Here is a 25,099-nt window from a genome sequence, read left to right as displayed (position 1 = left end):
AGTGCAGGTTCCTCCCAGCCACACTCTGGCTGCGGCTGACCTTGCAAAAGCACTGGAAAAAGCTCTGCTCTGTTGGTTGATTCAGCCATTTTATTTTTTTGAATAAGAAAAATTATTATGTTAATATTAATTAATACTTTGGCATGAATTCATAATGCTTTCTTTTATTCGGTGCATGACAAAACCATGTGGTTACTACAGTCTCTTGCTCAGCCTGGGTAGGATCCACTCCTTTGTGGACTGCCATCAGAAGCTCAAGGCATATCTTAAATCCTACTTAAAGCTCACTCTCCAGTGGATCCGCTTTGTTTGGCTCTGGGCACAAGAGTGGGAAGGAGTGTGTTATATTGAGTACTAGAACTTAAGTTGCATGGCAGGAAGATCAACCAGTATTGTTTTTTCACTGCATTATCAGAGCTTTGCGAAGGTTTGGTCAACGTAGGATATGGTTTCTGTTAACTGTAAATATCCCTTCATGTTAGATCACCTGAGGGGTGAAGGCAGGAGGAAAGGGTTTCCTGCCTCTGCCAGATGACATTACTTGTTCTTTGCGTTTTCAGCCACGTGTGTCTCAACATACTGCTCTTTCAGCGTTGTTATCTGGGAACTGTTACACACAGGCCACCTCTGCAAATGAATTTCCAGGAACACAATTTCCCCATTTCTTTCTACAGGAATACTTGAATCAAAATTTTTGTTATGCTCCATGTGAATTCAGGGGCGGTTTCCCCAAGCTTAGTTTTAGAGCTAATCTTTATGCAGACGCTGCCATTATCTTGGTGATGTGTCTCCTCTCCTTAACTCGCCAGCTGCACTGTGGCATTAAGCACGTCTGTCTCTCTTGACACGAGAATGCTATATCGCGTTGCTGCCTTCTGGGCTGGGCAGCATATGGGAGGACTAGTTAAAATCTCTACCTCTTCTCCTAGAGCCTATGAGTTGCTTATGTGACAGCATCAACTTCTCCAGGGATGTGGTGCCCCAAACCGGATAAAAACCCTTTCCTGGCCCCATGAGTGTGCCAAGTGGTCTACCTGTGGCATAGGTTATTTATATGAATGCAGCTAGATGTGGGAATGAGCCCATGGTGCCTCTTGCAATGGTACATTGCAGATCCAGATCAGACAGAAGAGGAGCACAACTGTGTGTTGCTGAGTGCTCTGCTCTGTAATTGCATAACGTGGCTAGACAGGTAGGTTTTGATCTTGCAAACATTTACACATCCGAGAAATAATTACCAATATGCCATAGCATTCAGCCTTACAGGGAGAGCTGTTCATCGGTGACATAATGGCTTGCGTGCTGGCTGTGCCTTGGGTATAGGGTTGCACATTGAAGCCCTAGATGTGTGGGTAGGTGTGAGCCATGCCTTCGTCTAGGAATGCTTCCTTGGTAAGGCTGTGCAGGTGTCTTGTACTGGTTGAGCGTGGGTGCAGTTTTGCTGGCAAAATAAGCCCTCCTGAGTGAAGCAAGCTACTTCCACGGCATAAAGACCTCTTGGCTAAGGGCTCCTGCAGAGGCGCGTTCCTCGCAGCCCTCCTCAGCAGAGCAAAGAAGCCAGGAAGCAGGAGATGGTGGCGTGTTTTAAACAGCAGTTGCAGGTTTTCAGCCATGAGCCATTGGATTTGTAGAAATAACCGTTGACAGGATGATCATGGCAGTTCCTTTGCATGTTGAAAGCTATGACTATTAATTAAGATTGTACTGTGAGAACTCATTTCCATAGAGCTCTTAGCATATACAGACTGAACCTCTACAAATCCCAATTAACAGACAGTTAAAGTTAGCACTTTGTACTGTTGTAGCTAAGAAGACACAGGGCTTAGCCATGTCGATATAAGCACGTTTACACTGGTGTAAATGTGGCTGCGCTGCATGTCATGTAAGTGTGCTGACCAGAGTCATGTTGATAGAAGCGTGTTTGTGTTGGTATAACTTTGAATATGCTTTGAATTGTCTCAACAGAACTATCAGGCTATATGGGATGCCTCTATCAGGGATAGCTAAAAAGGTGCAAAAATTGTGGATGCACCAGTAATCAGATCCTTGAATTAATTTACTTTTTTTTTTTTATGTTATACTATTTCTGTGTTTGTCATTCCACGTGTTTGTATTTCTCTGTGTTTGGGGTTTCCTTTTTTTCTTTTTTAATGGGTCAAATGGGGAACAAGCTATTTTGGAAACATGCAAACGAAAAGCTGGAGCGTTGATGCCAGTCGAGGTGGGGCTGGACCGTATCCCACTGCTCGTTTGCTTTGCATGCCGTATGAAAGGTATGTCGTTGAGCAAAACAGTGGGAGGCTCAGAGGGTGGAGGAGGCAATGATTCTCCCAGAGCTGTGATCGGGCACGCTAGGAGGCATCGGGGCATTGATACCTGTCTGTTTTGGAAGGCCGCAGTCCCAGTCTTGTGCTATCAGGGCCTTTGGATTAGGTTGCAGTGAAGTCCTTCAGTTTTCCTGACGTCTGGATTCTCACCGTGCGTTACGGCAGGCTTGAGAGCGTGGGGCTTGGCCATCTGTTCCCAGAGCAAGGCAGTCTCTCAGTGCTGTGATCCTCAGCAGTTCATGTAACTTCTCCACCTTTGAATTTTAATCCAGAGGATGGAGAAATAATGTTCATGCTCTTTGCTGCTTGGTTTGTAACCTCTACAGGTGTTACAAGCCGGAGGTGAGGCCAGCTCAGAGCCAGGCCTTGAGCCTTACTTCCTGGAAGCTGGTACTGCCTTTGCTAGCCATCATACTCATTTTCATAAGCCACCACAAGAATTTTTGTCTTTGTCACCTTTGCTAAATGATAACTGATTTGCTTAACCTTTGAAAAAAAAAGTTTTTTTTTTTTGGCTTTCATACTTAAAGCCAGACGCCTCCAGGACTTCCTCTCTGCTACTTCTGCTTAGTTTGTCTGAGTGGTTTTTAATCCCATACCAGTAGGGTGTAAATGCCTGTATAGCACATATGACTACTGCAAGTGGCTTGCTTTTCTTAGCTACCTCTCAGAGCCTTCTGGAAGAAGTTGTCAGACCAAAGGCTGAAAGGCACTGGCATAGGTGATAGGAAGACCAGGTGCGGAGGGACAGTTCCTGCTAAATGAAAAAGGACCCCCTTAAACAGCCTTTGTTTATCCTGAGAGACAAATCAGAGTTGGTCAGATCCTTGCAACCAGCGGGGGGCAAAACGAATCCATGCGTGTGTGAAGCACAAGGATCTTCTGAGCTCTTCCAAAGTTCTCCAGTATTGAAACTGGTGCTGCAGGCAGTGTGATGCAGCGAACACAAACCACCATGGACTGATTTTGACAGTGGGTTGCAATCACACAGAAGCCTGCTGTTTACTGTCCTCCAGTGGGTAATATTTACAATTAGGGCACTGTGCACACACCTTTGTGTGCTGTCTCCATGCTGAGGGTGCTAGAAGGGCCAAAGGAAAGTCCCTGAATCAGTCTGCTTTGAGGATTATTTTCTAAAGCATCCATATTCATTGCAACCACGTGGGCCACTCTGATAGGCCCTGAAAGGTGCCTGGAATACAGTGAGATCCCATTAAGAGACTAATTTTGTCTACCCTGCCCAATGAACTTCTGGAATTTAACCTAAATTGGATTTGTCCAGTGAGAGGTATTCTGACCAGGTCTCCTTCTGCAAAGGCAACCTGCTCAACATGCAAGTAGGGATTTACTTTGCCTTTACAGAAAAGTCTGTCCCTAATTCCTGCCTCGCTGCCCCAAAGTCAGCCGTGAGGCCTTGGGCTGTAATGGCATGTTCATGCTGGGCATGAAATACGCTCATGAAGAGGAGCAATGCCTTGGTCAGTCGTGGGGCTCCTGATAAGAAGTAGATGTGGGGCTGAGCTGCTGTCATTTCTTACTGAGATGGTGGACTTGCTAAATTATCATTCTGTCCACCAAAAGTATCTGAGATGGCAGTTCTCTGCTTTAAGAGAGGAGTCTTGATTTACATTCTTGCTATCTCATTGATAACATCCTCCTTGGGGCCATGAAGCCCTTTTGTTCTCTGCTCCAGTTTCTAGCATTTGCTGCTCTAGCAACACTTGCAGACCCAAAGCAATGGGACCCTGGTGCTAACACAACACTCTGCTTTAAAAGAAGGAAGCAGAGCACAACAGGTGATCAGCAGCTTTTGTATGAAATGGTCGCATCTTGAGATGGGAAGGATGAATGGCAGGTTGTGATACCTGGCTGTCTTGCAACTGGCATTTCTTTCGTCATAAAAGATGAGAAACAGTCTTGTGTTACCGCCGCATTTATGGTTTGTAACGTTGCTGTATTATTTTCCTTTTACAGAGTATGACAACGCAGGTTAGACTGAAGCCGTGTATCCATTGAAGCCAGGCCAATAGCAGGCAGCGTGGTTGCTCTCCTTTGTGGGGAAATAAATAACTGTTTCAGTGGTCAGCAACTCCAGTTTTGCAGGCTCCCCTTTAGAGCTGTGCTACTAAGGACGCTAGACTGTCCTTAGAGCGCGGATGCGCTGACCTGCCATTCATCTGTACGCTTGGAGGGGGAGAGAAAAGGGCACCGTGTTTTATACCAGAAAAATGCACGTATAAAAATACTGTATGAAAATAATTCTGATAAGCTGCAAAACTCAGGAGCCCGCTGTTGCTCTGCAGTGTGGTTTGTGGGATCCTGTCAGCTGGTTTGGCGTTTTGTGGCTTTACTATAAATGGTGATAGTGATACAGTATTATGCGTTAACACTTTTTTTTTTTTTCTCCTGAGTGCTCTTCCATGCTTTGCCACGATGTTACAGACCAGCCTGACAGTGTAAAAGCCACCTGCAGATGCTCTGTGGATAAGAAGAAGAGAAATCCTTTTCAGATTTTGGGCATACATTCCCACAGCTTCCTGCTGTCCCAGCCACTCATGAAACAAAGAACCAAGTGCACTGTGTGTAGCTAGAGGTGGAAACCTCAGCAGGCCCTTCTGACCCAACTGGCGAGTACGACTGAAGTAATTCATTATCTGCTGCCTTTCACCTGACCATCCCTCCCACACCTCTGGAAGGTGCTGCAGCCTGAGGACATTTAGACTACGTCCTCAGATGTCTGCATTTTCTGGCAAATAGAGTGTAAACAGTGAGTACCAGCCACGGGCTTGATCCTGCTTCCAGTGGCTCACCCCTTTTTGTTTAGATATTGGGCTGAAAATCTTGTTTTTTCAAGATAGTGTGATTGGAAAGGCTCAGTCTGCGAGGTTTGGCTGCGAGGAACATACAAATATGTTCCTTCCTGGGACCAGTGGTCATGTCAAATGAAGCAAGAAGCCTCTGTGCTCTATGTTCGTTGGGAACTGCTGGTCCCCCATACTTAGAGATACCACTTTCCCAAGTCACACCACCTTCTTCTCTTGGTTTTCTTATGTATTTAGTATTGTTTAGACGCCTGGCAGCCTGCCTAGATGGGGTCACAGCTACACTGTGGTACATTGGTGGAGCTGCCCCAAGCTTCATAAATCTGGGACACTTCTGCAGCATGAGCAGAAAGCTTCATGGGCTCTGAAGGTTTTGGATTTACTGTGCCGGTGCAGCTCGTTGGTACCTTGTGCACCTCCTTCTGTGCCAGTGGTTAACACCTGATGTGGAGGATACAGCATCCTGTAGGCCACCTGCCTCCTCTAGCAGCAGAAGCAGAGTTATTTAAGTATTGCTCTGTTCTGCTGGTACTTTTAGGCTGTTTCCATGACTTCTGTGAGAACTCATGGATAAACAGTGAAGGTACCAGAGTTTCTAGGTTCTGCAATACTAGATAGAAGGTTGCCGTTGCACCAGGCTCATATTCCAGCTGTGTGGTCTCCTGCAAATTATATAGGCAATTCTTAGCTCTTTTCATACAAATGAGTCTTTAAAGGGAGTCTGCACTGAGAGCTTAAAATGCCTATATGAGTTTTCGGCAAGGCTGATTTTCTTCTCTCTTGCACTGTGTTGGCACCACTGGACTTAACAGCATCGCCTCTGGGCCACACTGGAATGCACAAGAGGAGCCTTTGGCTCACATACTTGTATCCTGTTTAGTCCATGAAAGAGCAAAGCAGCGCATTTCCTAGGATGAAATGATTAATTGTATACTCAGGGTATAGAGGTCACAGCAGGGATATTAGAAAGCTGCCATCAATTTGCCATCACGGTGTTGTTCAACACGCTTTTCGTTGGTGTTTCTGAGGCTGCCAGTGAACAGCGAGGTGGGTCAACGTGAGCCAGCCAGGAATGGTGAGCGTTTAAGGAAGGCTGCCCCGCTCTGCTTCTTCCCTGCGAGTAATCATTTGAAGGAGAAGGGGTTCACTTCCTCCTCTCTCTCTCATCATCTTCATCCAGCTGCAACTTTCATGCTACTCATGACAAATGAGGAGTGTCAGAGGTGGATTTCACCACATCACGTACTATCTCCTGTTTGGTAAATTAGTAATACGCCACCATACTGTTCTGTGGGAATCTCTCTGTCCTGGCTGCTTTTTCACCCAGGTTGAAGGCTGGGTGGGTTTTTAAATGATGATATTTTAAAATTTGAGAACAGCTTTGATTTATTGACCTGCTGCCTCTATGAATCGAGCTGTCTGGGCTGGCATCTGGAGATAAGAGGCTGTCGAGTAATTGCTTATTATTGACTGATTGCCAGCTTGGGCCGTTTGCTTGAAGAAGAATCAATAGCAGTCAATCTTCAGTCTAAACTCTCAGGGAGTATGACTGGTTTCCAAATTGGGAATGACAGGTCAGGATAACTCCATATCTGATATCCCAACTTCATGTTTGGGTGTAATCCTGCAATGGAGGAGGAAGTGCAGGACATGATCTTCCTGCATCAAGGCTTTCACATCTCCCTGCTTTAAAGACTGGGATTTTTCTTTGCAGGGATTTTCAGGGACAGATCCCACCCTCACTCCAAACCTTCCTCCGAGAGGCTGGAGCAGCCTCAGCACCACCTGAGATCAGTGGAGGCGAGGGCAGGATGAGCGCAGGCATCGTTCATTAAGTCCCCAAAGGATAGAGCAGGGAGGGGTGGATGAACAGCCTGTGCTATGACACATCCAAACCAACCAGTTTGGATGCTTTATAAATAAAACAAAGCGTCTATTTTAATGCATGGTAACAGAGATTTCCTTTCTGTGGGTGATTCTATTTAGGTGACAACAGAACAAAATATCCAGTGTCACCATACGTTTTATCATTCCTTACGGAGACTGTCGCTATGGTGAGCGTTCATTTTAAAAAGCAGACATAGCCCTTATTTAACACTATCATGACATGTTGCCTTTTTTGTGGATTCACGTGTAGGGCTTAAAACATAAAAGGGGCTTCATGGCATCAAAGACATTCAAGACTTTTTTTAAAAAAATAAATGTTTAGATCTTTGTAATGGCTGGGGTGAAGCCTGGCGACTGGATTTGTGAAGCAATCTCACACCTTCGGCTGTAGCCCACTCCAGATTTTCCCCAGCGCTCAGGGGTTGCAGTCTGGTCTCTATGTGTCCTAGACTCAAGCAGGGTTTAAAACTTGAAATAAGAGCCTTTTGTGGGGGAGGGGGAGGCTTGGATCTCTATCAGCTACAAAGAGCAATTAAGCAACAGGACATAAAATAGATAAATGGGAAGGGGAGCGGCAGTACCCTGGTAATATAGGAAGATGGAAATGGAAGAATCTGTTTCTGAAGTATAAATACTTGTCCTTGATTCTGGAGCTTTATTTTCACCAGGAAAGCTCTGATTCAAGGTGCACCGTTTGGGGTGAGGGAGAAACACCTCAAAGAGAGCAGTTTAATCGACAGTGGTCTAGGAGAGAATGGACAAGATTACTTGAACAGCCTTGTTTAGATACTGGATTTGTTGTCTACTAGCAAATCCTCATTTGCATGGGTCCTTAATCTGTGGAGTTATATGTGTCTCAGGATCTGTTACCTACTGTGATGCAGAGTTGAGAACTACATTTTTAAAGCTGTTCCTTTTTATTTGAATGTTACCCCTCCCCTCCCCCCCTGCACCCCAAATTATCTTCCTGATTTTTTTAAAAGCAAAGATGAGCCAACAAGTGATAGAAAAGAAAAATCTGCCAGTGAGAAGAAGCTATTTTTGACTAAAGATTCGGTGGATGAACTGTCCACCAGCTTGTAGAGAAAAGCCAAGATCAGACATTTAAAACGTGCGTCGCAGGGAAACCACTAGCCCCCCCCTCTTCCTGCAAGGGCACATGAACGTGAAATCTTTAAACCTCGTTGGAGGTAGAGGGTTGGGCAGAGATCCTTTCTAGAGCTCTGGGAAGGGATCAGCCCTTATTTTGGGGCTGTTTAACTTTGCCTGTAGTCCTGAAATGGCATTTCCTCATGTCTGCAGCAGCCCTCATTTCATGAAATGGATGCAACTGCTGAAAAAAGATCTCGCGTGAGCATGCTCACTGGAAGATTAATCCTTTAGAGGGAGTTGGAGAGTTAAGCTACTGTAATTTCTCTGCAGTTGGCTGCAGTAAACAACTGCTCTAAAGACACGAGGAAAAAAATTGACGGAGGTATATGGGATTAATGTACATATCTTTTTGTGTTTCTACTTTCAGGTTGAGGGTTTGATAAAGGTTTTTCTCTAAGAGCTGGGGAAGAGGGATCTGTGTAATGATTTTATGGGTGACCTTCATGTTGTGGTTTCTTTTTCTCCTCCAGGCCAAAGTAATCCTATTTCCGTGCAAGGCCATACTGAGGCACGGGCTGACTTTCTAGAGCTGGGGTAGAGCACCAGGGTGACTTCGTGTTGAGTTAAATGATTATACGAGGTGAGGCCTGCTGCACGTTGAGCTGTGTTGGCAGAAGGGAGCTGAAAACATCTAGTCCTGTTTAGTTGTGATCAGAACCCAGTGGGACTCGATATATCATGCTTCTGTTGGAAAGAAACTGTGTAAAGGGATTAGCTTTGATTGCCTACAGAATAATAGTCTCTTTTTTTTTTATTTTGCTCCCTCTCCTCCCCATGCCTGAGGAGCTGCAAACCTGTGTCAGATGGGGGAAGAAAAATAATCGTTGAGATATTTTGGCTTTGCTTTAAAGGATGATCACTTTTTGCATGTTGAGGAGAGAATGCCTTGCCAGCGAGGTAAGTGTTGCAGGCACACGGATTGCGTCAAGGTGAAACCGAGCTCCTTTCTTCCCAGTCGCTGCTTTGCGGGTGCATCCTGGAGGAAGGAAAACCTCTGTTAGCTCCTAGTGAGTGAACAGCATTTTATCTACTCGCCTCCAGAAAGCGTGGGTGAAGGAGGATGTGATTTACCACCCTTGATGCTTTATATCAGCTTCCTCCAAATACTTACAGCGCAAGCAATGGAGGGCCAACCTGGGGGCTCCCAGGACGTCAAGCAGAAATACCCGGGTGGCTTGATTTTTCTCAGGCTGCTTCAGCAGTGCTTGAGCTGGGAGAGGCAGTGCTTGCTAACCACGGCTTGCGTCTTTACCTCTTAAAAACATCTAGCTAATCCTTCTGAGTGATGAGGAAATGGAGGTGAACTGTCAGCAAAACTTGCCTGGCTTGGGGGGGCGGGGAAGGGCATTGTTTTGAGTGTTATGTACCTAACTGGAATAAATCGCTCCCCTCGAGCTCAAGTTGTTAGAGATCACTCCTCAGCAAGTCTCCAGGACTGTGTACGAGAGGAAGAAGGGCACACCCTTCCTCCTTCGAGGAGTGAATAATAATAGATGCAACTCTGCCTGTGCCACTGAAAATTCATGTGTTGTATGGCTATGAGAGTAGTCCTGGTGTTACCCGGTGTTAAATTTATGTCCAACGGCAGCAGGATTTGTTTGCAATGTTGTGTATTGGAAAAAGGCTTCGTATTTCCTTGGAGTGGTGTGAAGAAGGGAATAATAATTCAATAATTTTGCAAATGTCAGTGGCTCCCACTAGATTCGTCGTCCTGTGGTAGCTGTCAGCTTACATGCCATACACAGGTGGATGGTAATGCTGTCGGATGAGTTCAGAAGGGCAGTTCTATTACAGACTTGGCTGAGCTCGAGATGCTGCGTGTTTGAAGAAAATTTTGCCACCCCAATGTTGAGGTTTTTCGCTTAGTCCCTCCTTTTCCCCTCCTTTCCAGAAGCTCTGGCTAGCACAGATTGTCTGTTCTGGGGATGGTTTTAGGGAACATTGATGGCTGTGTGCGTAGGGGGAATAATTAGCTACCAAATGCAAATAGATTGTTTCTTGCTGTTTCAAAATCATTGCAATTTCTATTGAGGATGGGTTAATTATATCTTCGTTTTGATGGGTGTAAGGAAAATGATAGAGATATAGCAATATAAATCTATACAGGGAGGGACGTTGTTTTCAGAATACTGTTTTGGAAATCGTGAGAACAAAGACTCGTCTCTTGGAGGACCGTGGTTCTGTCGGGATCCAGCGATGTTGCATGTTTCTCACTGGTGGATGAGTGTTTTCTATTTCAGATCTTTATCTTATGCCAGCGATGTATCTGTCACCACGACAAGGGGTTTTCAGTTCAGAGGAAAACGACCAAATTCTGGTTAAAGTGCATTTGGTTGAAGGGCTGGGAAATAGTTTTTTGAAAAGCAAAGGTGAAAGCAAGAAAGTTAAAATAAACCTTAAAATTTATGATCAGGGTGTAACAAAAATACATCTTTAACCTAAAGTGTGTAGGTGGGGGGCTGCTTTACCGGTACAGGACCCAGAGGTCCCGTGGCACCAGGACTGGTCCATACGCTGAAACGAGGTGCTTGTCCCTGGCTCGCCCGCAGTGCAGGTCATCCCTGTCTTTCCCTTCCGCAGTGAGTGACTTCAGGGAGCCTGGATCTGTCATCTTGTTCTTTATTGCAGCCTCACTGGGAAAGGGAATCAAGTTCATCCCTAGAATGGTTTGGACCAGCTTTAAACTTTTTTTCCTTCGGTCTCTAGTACCAGGGTGGGCATCTCTGGCACCAGAAAACAGGGGAAAGGCTCAGCAAAAGGACAAAGGTGACACTGTTTCCTTAGTGCCATGCCTCTTGGCTCAAAGCCAAAGAGTAAAGCCCTCCTCCTCTTCTTGTTTTAGAGTAAAATGGGGAAAATGAACTATTTTCAGTGGCTGAGGAGAGCCCCTAGCGTGGAACACCGTGCTTCAGCCTTACCAAGCCTTTGGTGGCCTGGGGACTTTGTGCCTCCGGATCGGAGCAGCTTTTGCGAGAGCCTCAGCCCGCAGCTGCTTCCCTCCTGCGCAGGGCTGCTCTTCTCTGCCGAGAAGACGTTCAGCTCCGCTCCAGCAGGCCCTGGAACTGATAAGTCTGAAAGGAAGAGATAGCTACCTCCGAAGTTGATTTTTGTTTGGTTTAAAGTTTGCGGATGTGTTCTTGGGCTCTGCCGGAGGAGCTCTGCAGATCCCTGCTGGGGTGTTCCCACGGAGCGGGCACCTCGCTCCCCGTGTGAGCCCCCCAGCCCTCCTGTATGGCCGAAGCGAGCAGAGGTTGGTTCTTCAGCCTGGGCAGCTCGTAGCCTGCTTGAAATGGGTGCAGTGCCCGCTGCGAGGCAGCTGAGGGGATGGGGCACGTCTGCTTCTGCTGCGCTGGCTGTAGGAGCAGCAGCCGGCAGGGAGCGGGGGTGTCAGCAGGGGAGGCAACAGCCAGTGCTCAGGCTGGAGTCATCTGCACAGAGCAGAGGTGTCATCCCACCCAAAAACATTACCCCGGGTCTTTAACTCGTGGGTCAACGTGGATGGGGCTGTGGGACTGCGGTGTGTGCAGGGAATGCAGTGCAGGGGACTCCCGGATGCTTTTATTGAGATGGGTAACTCGGGCTTTTCAAGAGGATTCATTGCCTGAATTTGCAGGCTCCTATCTTTAGATTTCTGTGAAAAATTCTGCCCATGTGGCCAGTTTTGTCTCTTTCTCCATCAGCATAACTTTGTTCAGTGGAGGAACTGAAACCTGAATTTGGGACTTGCTCACCTCTTTGGTATCGTGGCAGCCAAGGACTGTATTCAAAACAGAAAGAACAAAATGGAACTGAATCTTACAGGTGTATCTAAAGAAACCTTATGCAACCCTGGCAATCGCAGGGAGGAGAAAGTTACTGTGCTGGGTAATATATTGCATCAAAGTCCCAGTCTTTAATAATCAAATTATGACCACTTCAAAGCCTGGTGTCTTTGCTTCTCTCCCTTCTAACTGCTTCAGCCAACCTTTAGTCAATTTGCAATGACTTTAAAACCAGGCATTATGATATAAGCCCTGTAATTATTTGCTGTGATGAATCCTCTTTCTGCGGTGAAGCTGTGTGGAAGGGGTTTCTGTAACGCGCAGCATTTCTCCACTTTCATGCCTTACTGAGGCTCGCTTCAGAGGAGAAGTTTTATCTCCTGCCTTCCTGGCCATTTTGAAACCCAGATTGTGGCTGCGGTTCAGCTTAACACCCTGAACTAGCTCCTTGCTGCTGCAGCCTTGCTTCGTGCCCTTTTGCAGTGCTCTTCCTCTGCCCTGAGCCCTCCTGCCCGGCTGCCAGGTCTTCTGCACGGCCTGGGCGAAGCAGGGAAGGGCTCATGGCATCTCCCCAGCAGAGCCCGTGGGAGCCCTGGCTTTGAGAGAGGACCGGAGCAAGCCTGAAAGCAGCAGCTTGCAAAGGGGACTCCCTACCCCCCTTCTCCCTGAGGATTAATAAGTGAAGTTACGGGCATGGGGGAAGGAGCTGCATTTTTTAACATGGCTGTGAAATTAGTAGAATACACTCCCGTGGTGGATGAGGCTTAATGAATTGATCAGCATGGAGGACATAGGTTTGAGCTTCTGAGTGTTAGAGAAGCAATACAGTGCGGTACGTTGTGCTTGGAAAAATATGGTCTGTGGTGAAAGGGAAGATGGAAGAAAAAATTCTGCTTTAAAGACCTGCATCCACCTGCAGGGGAAAGATGGAATTAATCAGAGCAGGGAGAGGGCAGAAACGCAGGAGACAGGGCTGTGAGCACAGCAGTCAGAGGAGGAGAGGATGGGGAGGGATGGATGGATGGATGGGGCTGTGCTGGCAGAGGCTGGTTTTGAAGGTGATGGTGAAGCGACTTGGTGGCTCCTAAAAAAAAAAAAAAAAAAATTAAACAAAAAAAGAAGAGGAGGAAATGAACTGCAGGTGATTCTTCAAGCGCCATCTAGTCCGTGACCTACTTGCTGCCACAGTGATTTGCAGCTAGAGAAGCAAACAGAAGAAATGGCTGTTCCCTGTGGGAAGGGCAGGGGTGCCGGTATGTGCGGGAGCTCTTTCTAGTGCTGCTGCTGCGACGTGGCTGCGCCTGGGCACCTGGGTTTGTAGAGCCACTGCTGGAGAAAGCAAAGGGAGCAGCTTTGAGTCATGCATTTCCCTCTGGTGTCGCAGCAGTGGAGGGAGACAGGGCCGGATCCTGGAACCAGGCTCAGATTTATGAGCTGGCTTAAACACGTGGGCTCCTTGATGCATGAGCGAGCTCCTTCCCCGGGAAGGGTGCGGGGCACTACGTAACTGGCCTGTCTGGGGACATGGCTCACCAGGACATGATACAAACAGTAGAAATTATTCATCCCTAACCTCCTTAATAACCCACTGCAAACTAAAAGTCTGCTTTCTCCTGCCTCTGCTCCTTCAGGAGCCCCCACTAACCTGATCATTCTTAATCTCATCTTATTTTCCAGATCATCAATTTGATTTCTCAGTACTTTTATAGTCCTTAGTGTTCCCAGGAATCTGTGCCTACATCAATTATCTGTTTCTTTTTCGAGGCTGTAGCAACCTTGAACCACAGTTTCCATACTATTTTTATAACTCACACTGCTTATTAGAGGAGTCCTTCAGAAATAACTGTATGGGTCTTACCAAGATATCCCAAAATTTTCTCAGTAAATAATAACTTCATCTCTTGCTAATATGAACTTGAAGGCTCTCCTTTTCCTCTTGTTCACTTCTCCTGCTGGGGTTTGGGAGTTAAATGCCTTACCTTTAACTTAATTCATGTATGTAGGTATACATGTGTGTCACAGTGTATCAGATACTCCTATAACCATATTAATCATGACGCTGAGCATCCAGTGGTACAGGCTGGCGTCAAATAGTGGCATTGATTAGACAGGCGCTCTTCTCCTTTGCATTCATCAGCAAGTGTTAGCATATAACCTTCCTTTGCTTGATTTTGAAACTGGTTCCAATATCTTCTGCAGTGCTTGAAATCCAGATAAATTCATTAATCTCGACAGACTCAATGTGGATTTACTGGGGGCAGAGCCTTGGGTAGGGAGGGGACCCTAAAAAGCAATGACCTGCTGTTGTCAGTGCCCGGTGCTGTGGCTGCTCTTACTCCCGTGACACCTTTCCCACTTGCAGGAGGGCTGCATCTAGCCTGGGGCTGCTGCAGATTCGCCTCTGTACAAAATGAGATCCAGGGGTAGCCTTTGTATCTTTTTGGGGGGTGTTCTAAGTTGCGATATTAAATAAATAAAAAAAGTGGCTCTAAGAGTGTCTGAAATGACAGCCTTCCTCCTGTTGATGGCATATAGGGAGTTATTTGTGAGTTAGCAGTCCAAAGTTATTTAACTCCAAAACTTCTGCACTTGCCTTGCAAACTCCATGCAAGAAAATCTTTTATTTGGAAAGAAAAATGAAAAAGAAGTCCTCTGTTTTTCATAAGTTGTGAATTGTGCTCTTGCCTAAGCTGATTATTTTATTTATTCCAATAATCCTCTCTTCCAGAATAAAGGAAAATTAATTGTCTTCCTATTTCCATAATGATTTGCCCTTCAGACAGTTGCCAGGCAAAGTGCTTAAAACCTGAAATGAAAAGATGGTGAATGTTTAAAATCATTGAGCTACTGTAGGAACATGTTTGTATTTTAATAGGGTGGTATTCAAGCGGTCCCAGAGAGTGCTATTTGCTCTGTGTTCTGTAGGATTATGAGGGTTTTTGTTTTTTTTTTTTTCTTCTGCATATGAAAATGGGGTCAAGCCTGCTGTGGTAGATAGTGCAAGTCTTATGTAGGATTTTGCTAGCAATATGGACTGCCTGCAATTGAAGCCCTAAAATTATCCGGCATTAGTGGGGAGCGTTGTCCTTGGGCTTGGTTGTGTTTGTTTGCTGGGAAGGTGGCTTTGCTGCATTTCAGTGCCTGGAGATGAGCAAGGACTGACTTCCTTACAGGTGTCATGGGACAAGATTTTCCCTGCAAGAGCTTTTCACTGACACCTACCTGGCTCTCAGTTATTTTTAACTTTGTCTGGCTGAAAAAAAAGTTACCTGATTAATTTGGGAAAATGCTGGATTGCTTCCTTAAAAGACTCAGAAGTGATGTAATATTCAGTGATGAATCGGAGAGCTAAATTAGAGCTTTTGTGGGTGCGTTGGTTGAGGGAGTTTCATATTTTGTCAGCTAACACATTTATTTTTTTATACTAGGCTATGCGTTCAGGGCTCCTGACCAGCCTGGCACACTGGTGAAGCCAGTGTGGGACAGCTTCAGATCTAGGCCAGCGTCAGGGGAGTGGTGAATCTGTGCTCCACTTTGCTTTCCAGTTTTATTTCAACAAGCTTTGAGAAACACATAAAAACTTGGAGCTGGGGATGGCCGTGCTGCCAGTGGGGGATTACGCTGAGTGTGGGTGAAGAGAAAAAGCACGACGTGTTAAAAACAAGAGTCTTGCGTAACGAAAAGGGTTTGTTGCCCAGTCATTCACGTCCCTGTAAGCGTTGCACATCCAGGTGTGGGCTCCCAGGCGTAGGGACAGCGGAGGTGGAGCTCATCTCCACTGTATCCAGGGAGAAGGTGCCGGCACCAGACCTGGATGTGGCCCTGGCTCTTTCCTCATCTCGCAGCATGACAGGAGGCGTTGGGGACAGTTTCAGTGCTGTGTTTCAACACAAGAAACCATATGGCAATAAATTCCTCATATTGGTCGTAGGTTTCCCTCTCCCCTTATGTGAAATTGCTCCAAAGGAGCAGAGTGTGATCCATCATGGAAGAGAGAAGGGTAGGAGTTAATTCATTTTCATGATCTTTCTGTAGCAGTTAGTCCAGCTAATAGTAATTTCTCTTACTTGGCTGCTGCAGTAATCCCATACGGGACCCACTGGGAGAAGGCTCAGCACAAAGGACCCATGGCCCCCGGGTATTTCCATTAGCTGAAGAGCACATGTGATCATCTGTTGCATTTACAGCCAGAGTTTTGTGCTGCCATCTCAAGCAGAAGAACAATGGAGGTATCTTAATACCACCCAACTCCAGGAGACTGCCGTACCCGGCTGAGAGAGCTGTTCATCGCCCAAATGTCCCTTAGCACAGGGGAGGGAGGGAGACAGACTCTCTCCTGGTTAGGAGAGCTTAGGGAACAAAAAACCAGGTGTGTGAATATCCTCCTCAGGTCTCACCTGCTATGCTGTGCATACAACAATTTGTTTTCTGTTAAACATCATAAACCTGGCAGGGGAATTCATTAACGCGAGTCCCGACAGACTTTGATTCTGCCAAAGATTGATTTCGAGTCACTCTCCCTACTCTTAATAGGAGAGATCTCTCTCTCCTCCCTGTTCAGAAGTCCCGGGGGGTTGTAGGTGCAGGCTGCAGCATAAAACTGCCCAGTTTTGTTCGTTCTGTAGCTGGTATGGATTGCTATTTCTTGCTGTCGGTGCACTTGGCTCATTGTCCGTAGCATGGAAGAAGTTATCCCAGACAGAGAACGCTGAGGTGGCCACCTCCTGTCTGTCGAAAGCTGCCGTTGATTTCAGTATTTTAGGCTCAGTCTCTTAAATCACAGATGGAGCTGTATTTCCAGCTGGTACAAACCCATATAGTTCATTGAAGTAGGTGAAAATACTCTAATTTATAGCAGTTATCGTCCTGATCCGTAGGCAGCGTCAGATACGTATGCATGATGTGGAGGGAGAAGCCTGAATTTATCAGTCACGCAGAGTCTTCTGTAAAATAGCTCCATGCTTGCTGGTGTGGTTGCCCGAAGGGCTTTTGAAATGGCAAAGGTTGTGAAATCGTGGCAGGGAACGTCAGGGGACGGGAGCTGGGCTGGAGAAGGACTCGAGCCCCTTCCTACAGCACAGCAGACTGGAAGAGAGGGTGTTAAGGGCTGTGTTTTGCAAGGCACCTTCCTCATGCTCCAGGCGTTTCGTGTGCTAGGCAGTGACCTATAGGCCCTTTTCAAATGAGAAGAGTTTTATAGACGCAGCCTTTTCTCCTGATCTTTTGATGGCTCTTTGCAGGAGTAACTGTGTTTGTTCGCTGGGGGCTGTTACTAGTCCTGTGAGACAATACTGCTTTTGAAAATTAATTTTTTTTTTTTTCCAGTCGCCACCACTATACTGATAATCTTGTCTTTTTGTCTCCTGTTCCCCGAGGGAGTTTTTGCCCTTCCTGGATCTCGTCCTGATCCCTGCTTGCGAAAACAAATCCCAGCTTGCTGATGAAATCGGTTGTCTGATGCACTGCATCATCTATGATTGTGCGGGGCGGGAAGGAACCAGTGCCCTGCCAGAATAGCAGTGCATTAAACGTTTTGCTTTGGCTAAGGGCGTCCAGTCTTCCTTTCTCTGTATCCCCTGTCTAGCTGGAGTAAGAGAAGTTTATCATATTTGGGTCCTCAAGAGTATTTTCTCTTGGTCTTGTGGTTAGGATTGATTATTGCATGGCATCAACAACCTTTCCTTCGTCTGCCCTCCCAGCACATCAGGTTACGTAGTACATATGCACAGGGGGTGGATTGAAGGGGCTAATAGATTTCCATTGTTAACGATGAGCCTGTAAATGAATGTGTAGTGCTGGCAGTATCACTGTGTGTTCTGGGCTTTCATCCTCCGGAGCTCATGGGCAAGAAAATTAATAGAAGCAGGCGATGGTAGGTGCTACCCTGCCTGTGCTGCCCGTTCAGCTCCTCCTGGTGAGCAGCTCCTCCAGGAGACACCGCTGTGGTCCTGCCTTTTGGTGGGAACAACTTGTTTCAACTGTTCTTGCTGCAAAGCGGCCTGGGCTGGCTGGTTTTTCTGTTGGGCACCTTCGTGATGAGCTGGCGTTCCCGAGAGGCTCCAAAGGCTTTGCTAGGTCCCGCGTGTGAACTTCAGGCGGAAGAGGAACTCACAATGACCATGCGTCTAGTAGGCTGCATCTGTGTAAAAAAATATAGCTTTTTCTCTTACTTACATAGGGTTGGTAGTATTGTTGGCTTTGAAAGTTTTATTTTGCTTTTTCGTGGTTGTGGTTTTCTTTGTCTCCGTGCACCTATAATGTCACAGTGCTGAGCACAAGTGTTAACTATAAAATTGGAGCCATCTGTGAGGTCTGGGACTGGGGGTGGGGAGAAAGGGGAGGTGTCGCTTCCAAAAATCTGGTTAAAAATCAAACTGCTGGATTTTGAGTGACAGTTCAGTAGTAGCTGCTTGTCTCTGTTTACTTTCCCTTGGGATTTGGAAACTCGCACAGGCCCTGTAGCCTGCAGTAGATGGCCACGTCAATTTGCATGGAGTTTCACGAGCCCGTTGGGGTCGGGCTGGGGTACGTCTGGAGGGCTCATTTCTCAGCACTGCAGATTTGTTGCTTTCCCCGCAGAGCTATTGTCTGAAGAGACACCGACAGACGTTTGCTATTGATTCTTTGTCTGGAGAGAGAACTGGAATAATAATATATATATATATGCGCGAGTATGTGTGTGTATATATATTTTGATACATCAGATTGACTGAACAAACTTTCCTCTTTCTGAGTCACTGCTGCATTTTGAAGCAGGTGGAAGAGTTGCCCTGGCTGAGGTGATGCCTATGGGGCCTTTCTGAGGTTTCCAGGGCTCCGAACAAAATGAGGAATGGATGATTTAGATTTGGGGGAACAACCACAACAAAAATCCCCAAACAAAAAAATCTTTATCACATTTCAAATCTTCCTTCTCCCCCCACTTCCAAATGTGCTTTTTAAAGAGTTACAAATGCTTGTTGGCATAGAAACTACAGAATCTGAGTGAAGCATGCAAATGTAAAAGGAGCCATTCTGCCTGAGCTCCATGGACTGAGCCTCTGCAAAGCTGGCTAAAATCTTTTACGAGGCAAAGAAAATTGTCCAGATGTTGCTCGAATTATAATGGCACTAAATATTTAGGTTTTTCAATTTGCACTTAAATGCAAAAAAGCTTGAAATGTAGGGAATGCAGATCCTTACCAGTGGGCTTTCTTTTCTTCTGAAAGAAACTGTAGTCCAAAAATATTGCTAAAATCTGCTTGGCTCTGAGTAGTGCCAAATCCTCATTAAAACATGTGGATATTTCTGTGGTTTAATCTGTTAGAGATGCATTCAGGATCCAGTTATGTTAAATTAAGCAACAATATTGGCCTGGATGTTGTTTGAAATATTAAATGTGGCAGTCGGAACACCAAGCAAAATGTTTGCACATTTTAATTTCTCGATGAGTAATTTTTTAAAATTTTATTCCGAGGAATGATCGAGCGAGTTTAAAAACTGTCCCCGCTCTCCTCCATTCGCCTCCTTTCCCCCGCCAGGCTCCGGGAGCAGCGCAGCATCCCGGCTCCTCGCTTCCCCTTCCAGCGCGGGGCCATGACGGGATGGAGCTGTGGCGTGCCGGGAGGATGCTGCTCCCTTTGAGCATGCTCCTCGCCACCTCCTGTGGTGCGGAGCGCGTGGACGCGCCGGTGTAGGCCTCCGAAATCCTTGACGGGAATCTAAAAAGCCAGCACAGCCAAACAGAGGTATGCATCACGCCAGGCTTGCCTTAAGAGGTTTTTACTGCTGATTCTTCACTCCGTTGGGGTTTCCTAAAGATTACCTTGCACAAAACGCCTCTAAACTTTAAATGGCTCAGCGGCACGTAGCAGCGGGTTGTCTCCTGGCTAGTTTATCCCCCGCACCGGAGGCTCCGGCAGGATGGAGCCTCTGCGCTTGCCAGCTGTGCTCTGCCAAGGGCCGCGCTCAGGGTGCTGCTGCTGGGCGGGCTCCCGCTGCGCCTCTCCCTTCCCAGCAGGTAAGGCCATGGATTGCAAAGGCGCCTCGTCTTGCCAAGCATTTATTTATTATTTCTTTTTAATTACCCAATTGTTAATTGCCTCGTGGTAAGGCAGGCCCCCTTTTTTCTGCTTTAAACGCAGCTGTGCCGAGGAAGGGCTTCGCTGTTGTGAATGTCGGAGTGGATGGGCAAAGGGAGCCATGAAATGCTGCTCGCAGTCTACAGTGCCTTGGGACACATTCCTAATATATAGTATGTAGAAAATATCACTGCTGGGTGGGTTTTTAATGGGGGGTGGGGGACTGTTTGTTTTTCAATTTGACACATTGCACAAGTAGTTCTATATTGATGCCTTGTTCATTGTTTAAGGTTAAAAATGAGGGTAGTTGGGTATATTAGCAGTTTTTTCTATGGCCTTTTGTTTTGAGGCCTTTTTAATTGTATGGCAGCTTGTGTTGTATTAAAACGAGCACCTAGCTGGGAAGTGGTACAAAGCAGGATCGTGTTGCCAGTACCTGTGTGTGACTTGATAGCATTCACGCCTCTGTGTTGTCAGACGTAAAAAGGGCAGTGTAGAAGGCTGGTAGGCTCAAAATTCAACCATGCTTTACTTTTTCTTTTTTTCTTTTCCTTTTTAGTAGAAAGTGCATACTTTTCTGTGGGATAGGTTTTTTTTAAAAACAAAACAAAACAAAAAACCCTGAAGCTTCAGTGCAATTTCCTTTATTATTTTAATTAAAGGAATAACTATATGATGATAAATGGGGATTGTTAATGATTCATGATGGAAGAAAGCAAGTGAAAATATAAGGCATAATGGAATGGAGGTCACCGCTGTAAATGTCCTCTGCAAAAGCAAACGGGCATGCTGGAGAGGGGAGGCAGAGGTCCAGAGTCAGAAGAGAAATCAGCATCATCCTGTCTTTTGGTTAGTTTCTGTGGCTGTGAAATGCACCACGTGGAGGGTCCAAGCCCCAACAGGGTCCTTGGGAGGAGGTCTGATGGCTCGATCATTGCTTGCTTGTTTGATCGCTCATCCCGTTGTCCCTCTCTTGGCTTTGTCAGCTTCGCGGTAGGGACCCCGTAGCACAAATTAACTTCAAGCAGGTGCTTAATTTATTTAAGCAGGTTTTTTAATGCTTAAAATGTGCTGCTAACGTGGACCAAAGTACCTTGAAGTTTGCAGAGTCAAGGCTATGATACGTGGGAGAGGCCCAGAGGCACGCTCTTCCCCCGATTTGTGTGTTGGCTGTGCAGGGCTGGTCGAGACCCCCTTCCCCAGGGTGCCAGTGCCAGCTGCCTTGCACAGACCTTCTTCACCTACGGGGTCCTCTCTTTTTCAGAGTAAGTATGAACTTTGGGAGGTTTGATTGAGCAGTAAAGCCTGGGTTACCTGCACTTAAGAGTGTTGTATGAGACGTGGGGAGCTGATACTGCCTGAGCATTTGGCTAAGAACTGAGGCAGGATGGGCAGCCAGGGCTCCCGGCGGGCTGTGGTGTGCGAGGGGAGGCTTCACTTCCATGACTTGTTTCACCCATCAGTTTTATTTGCAAAGGGATGTTTCTCTTTGTTGTTGGACTGGGTTCATATTTTTGCTGCACTAATACTTGCTTAACAGTTCACCTTACAAGTGGGATAGGGGCAGCTGTTTAAAACCTGAATTTTCAGACAGGATCCAATATGCATTTAATAGAGCAGCATCGTTAGCTGGGCAGGACAAGGTAGGCCAAGCTTGTAGAAAAATCTTAAAAAAAGGACAGAGAAGCAAGAAAACTCCTTGTATTTCCACATACGTGTACATATGTGTTTGGAGTTATACACGTTATCACTTTTCATTGGTCAGGTGTTAATGGGGAAGAGTATTCAGATTTATCCTTAGGTTATATTAGGATACCAGAGACTATTCCTGCAGCAGCAGTACCTTCCTATCCATTGGGCCAGTGGAGTGTGTATATACCTTTGGAGTGAATTTGGTGGGTTTTGAGACTAGAGCAGGGATCTTGGCAGGGTTTTTGGGGTTTTGGTTGTTTCCATGGGGGTTTGCTCACTTTCAGAGTCTGCAGAATAAAGCAGTTAAGCCTCATTGCTGCCTGCACCTCAAGGTGAGTAGCAGCAGGATCTTTGTTTTAAAACCTGTCCCAGTAGGATAGTGAGAAAGGATTAGAAAGACGGAAGTGTGATGGAGAGAATAAATTAGAAACAGAGGAGAAAGAAAATACAGGAATTAAAAACAGAGGAAGAGATTTCAAAACAGAAGAGAAAAAATGGCATGGATGATGAAGCTTTGAAACGTGAGGGACTGGGCATCTGTGCGTGTGAACAACTGCAAACAGAAAAAACCTCTAATCCCAAAGCAAGGTTAAAGGAAAGGCACCTGGATGTGTAGGCAGGAAGATGGGCAACAGGTGAAGATGGCAAACAAAATGAAGGATTGGGAGGCAAGTGCTGATCGTTGTCTCTGCAGCAGGCTGCGGAATATTTGCTTTAATTGTCCTTTAAGCCAGTGACTAAAACGTGATACAAAAAAGTCCCCTGAGCCTCTGAATATGGACGGAGTGATGAACGGGCAGGACTGACCCTTCCGTTCTCCACAGGGAGCATCTCAGAGGATCTCCGGTTCCTATCATTTAGGAGATTGGAGAAGGCAGTGCTCTACCAGGCTGAGAAACTTTCTGATTTTGAAGGTCTCCCACAAAATCCGTGAATGGTTGAAGGGAGAGGAAATCAAGCACAACTGTACCTGGCTAATGAATGAAGAAATCGTGTAAGTCACATTTCCCACATCTGTCTCATGGTTGTGTCACAGTCTTGCACTGTCCGCAATGCCGAAAGCGCCACGTTTGCATCAGGACGGGTGACTGTTTCAGCACTGCAGCCCAGTGAAAACAAAGCATAGGATTTTTTTGACCTCCATAGCTAGTTTAAGTTAATTTGCCATTTTGTCCTTTGTATACTTACTAGCAAAGGCAAGGAAATATAATATTAACCATCATGTAACCTATCTTCAAGTAGCCCTTTTAACATAGATGTGCATTGGCTTTTACAGTGAAGCTAGATCCTCCTTTTAATTATCAGTTACATGGAGAGAAAGAAATTAATTGTGTCACTGATAGACATTGCAAGTCTGAAAGGCATGAGCCTCGGTGCAGTTTGCTTCTTACCGAGAAGTTTGGCTTTCACCTCTAGAAGTGCATTACATGTACCTGACAAAATATTTGGTGAATTTTTATGATGAGATACAGGCCGAGTTGACCTTAATTCTGTAAGGAGCTTGTTGTAATGCAGCTGTGCAAATCAACACAGCTGGATCCATTGGGATGTTGCTCTTTAAAACAAAATGATGGCAGCAACCTTCCTTCTTCCCAAGCACACTGACAGACTCCTGAAGGTGAAGTTAACTGATGAGTGCAAGGCAGTGTTACAGGCATTAGAAATGAGGTATAAGAATGTGGTGAAAATAAATGGATAAGAATCCCTCAAATTACTGGACTCGTTACTTTATATACACGTGGGTGTCCTTCCTCCATCACTTAGATCTGAACAGCAGGTCCCATTTAGTAGCATCCCTCCCTGCAGAGTTAGTCTTGCCGTACAAACACATGAGACTGGCATTTAGACTGGTGTGTATGAACTACACTGTTGCAGGAAAATTTGTATGTACTTGTGTTACTTCTGAACCACGTTTCTCCTCTTTTTTTTGTTTGCTCGTGCATTGCAGTGGATGCAGCCTCTTCTTGAGTTTTTATAGTTTGAAGTCGAACTTTGATTATGACATCCATTCAGTCTCCTTGGGAATGGGGCATATTTAGATTAGCACTGGGATATGCAGGGCTTTACAGGAAGTTCTGCAATGCTTTTTTCAGTGTGGAGAGGAAGAGTGTTAAATGCAGTTTGAAATGACAGGCATTTTGGGTTGCTTTATAGCTGATCCTTTACTCTGTTCCTTCTAAAGAAGGACTTTAAGGGAAAAAAAAATATTGGTGCTGCAGGCATGTCACAGCATATTGACCTGTAAATATCCACCCTTGCAGGTTTTCATGCCAACATCTGAGGCATGTCAGGAAAGGGGAATATCAAAAATATTACTATGATGATGGTGGTACCCAAGGGATGTTCCCATTATAACCATCTGGGCTAATGTAATTATTACCATGATCTGAGTGGGCCTTTCCCTCCCCCTTTCTTAAAGGGCGGGGGGGGGGAGGAAGCCACTGAGCAATCCTCCTGCTAGGATGAGAATATTGCCTACCCGCAGCCAAGGCTTAGAAGCATTTGTGCTTATATCGGGTGTCTGCTGATACCTTACACCTGATCTGGCGAGAAGACAGGACAGCTGTCTCCAAGGCAGGTTGCAGAGTGATGGTGCTCTGGACTGGCTGGGAAGGTCCCTCTCGCTTGAAGCCTGGACTGTTTGGGCTGTAATTATATCATGGGCAGAAGAATGGTGCAGGGTACATATCTGTGCAAAAGACTGCAAAGGATTTTACTTCCTCTCAGGGTTTTTGCTTTGAACCAATATATTACTAAGCCTAGACGAGGGCACATTTATTTTTAAGCAGTCCCATGCATTTCAACGGGGACTGTTTTGGAGGACGGATGTCGGGAGCAAGCCCCTTACCTGCGGCTCCCAGGTGCTTTGCCAGACCAGAGCTACAGCTCCCACGTCGACGTCAGTCTGTCGCGAGAGCTGAACGCGCCGAGGAGGCAATGAAAAAGCTAAGTGATGTTTGCCAGGTGATGCAGCAGCTCTTCGCTTGACTCTCACCCGTCTGGGGAAGGATCATCCCACAGTCTGTGCGAGGCGTAACGAACGTGCCATGGTAACGCTGTGCAACACCCTCCCTCCGCTGACAGTGTCTGGCTGTATATTGTCAGCTGCTGACTAGCAGGGAATCCTGGAAATCTTTCTTGGAGGGCCATATTCTGCCCAGCTGGCTGTTTTTTCTTGGCTTGTGCGTGAAAACAATGCTGAAATTCAGCTCCCCAAGTGCAGCAGGAGTCATTAATCAAAGGCACATGGGAACGAGCTGTCTTGATGCGCTGCTCTGGTTCTGGGTTTTGAAGTCGGTGACAGGGATGATCCAGCCGCTAGTAAGGTTCATGTGAAACTCCAGAGCTTTCAGCTACCAAGCAAATGTCTTACAAAACTGTTCAAGGAAAGGAAGCTG

General features: G+C 46.1%; 1 protein-coding gene across 3 annotated transcripts in view; it reads left to right on the top strand.

Annotated features, from left to right (window-relative positions):
* EHMT1 (euchromatic histone lysine methyltransferase 1) overlaps positions 1–25,099 on the top strand; it is a 124,900-nt gene that overhangs the window by 12,397 nt on the left and 87,404 nt on the right. Inside the window, exon 1 of one of the 3 annotated variants that reach the window (XM_072882912.1) lies at positions 4,961–5,094. The exons of 1 other annotated variant lie outside the window; for it this stretch is intronic. The gene's annotated coding sequence lies outside the window, so the exon portion shown is untranslated. Of the gene's footprint in view, positions 1–4,960; positions 5,095–22,559; positions 22,696–25,099 lie in introns of those variants that run through there. One more of the 3 variants, XM_072882913.1, reaches the window with a different exon arrangement.

This window comes from Ciconia boyciana, chromosome 18 (assembly GCF_034638445.1).
Source record: "Ciconia boyciana chromosome 18, ASM3463844v1, whole genome shotgun sequence".
In the NCBI taxonomy this organism is placed as follows: Eukaryota; Metazoa; Chordata; class Aves; order Ciconiiformes; family Ciconiidae; genus Ciconia; species Ciconia boyciana.
The sequence above is the reverse complement of the archived record's forward strand: the minus strand, read 5'-3'. Positions and strand labels throughout refer to the sequence as shown.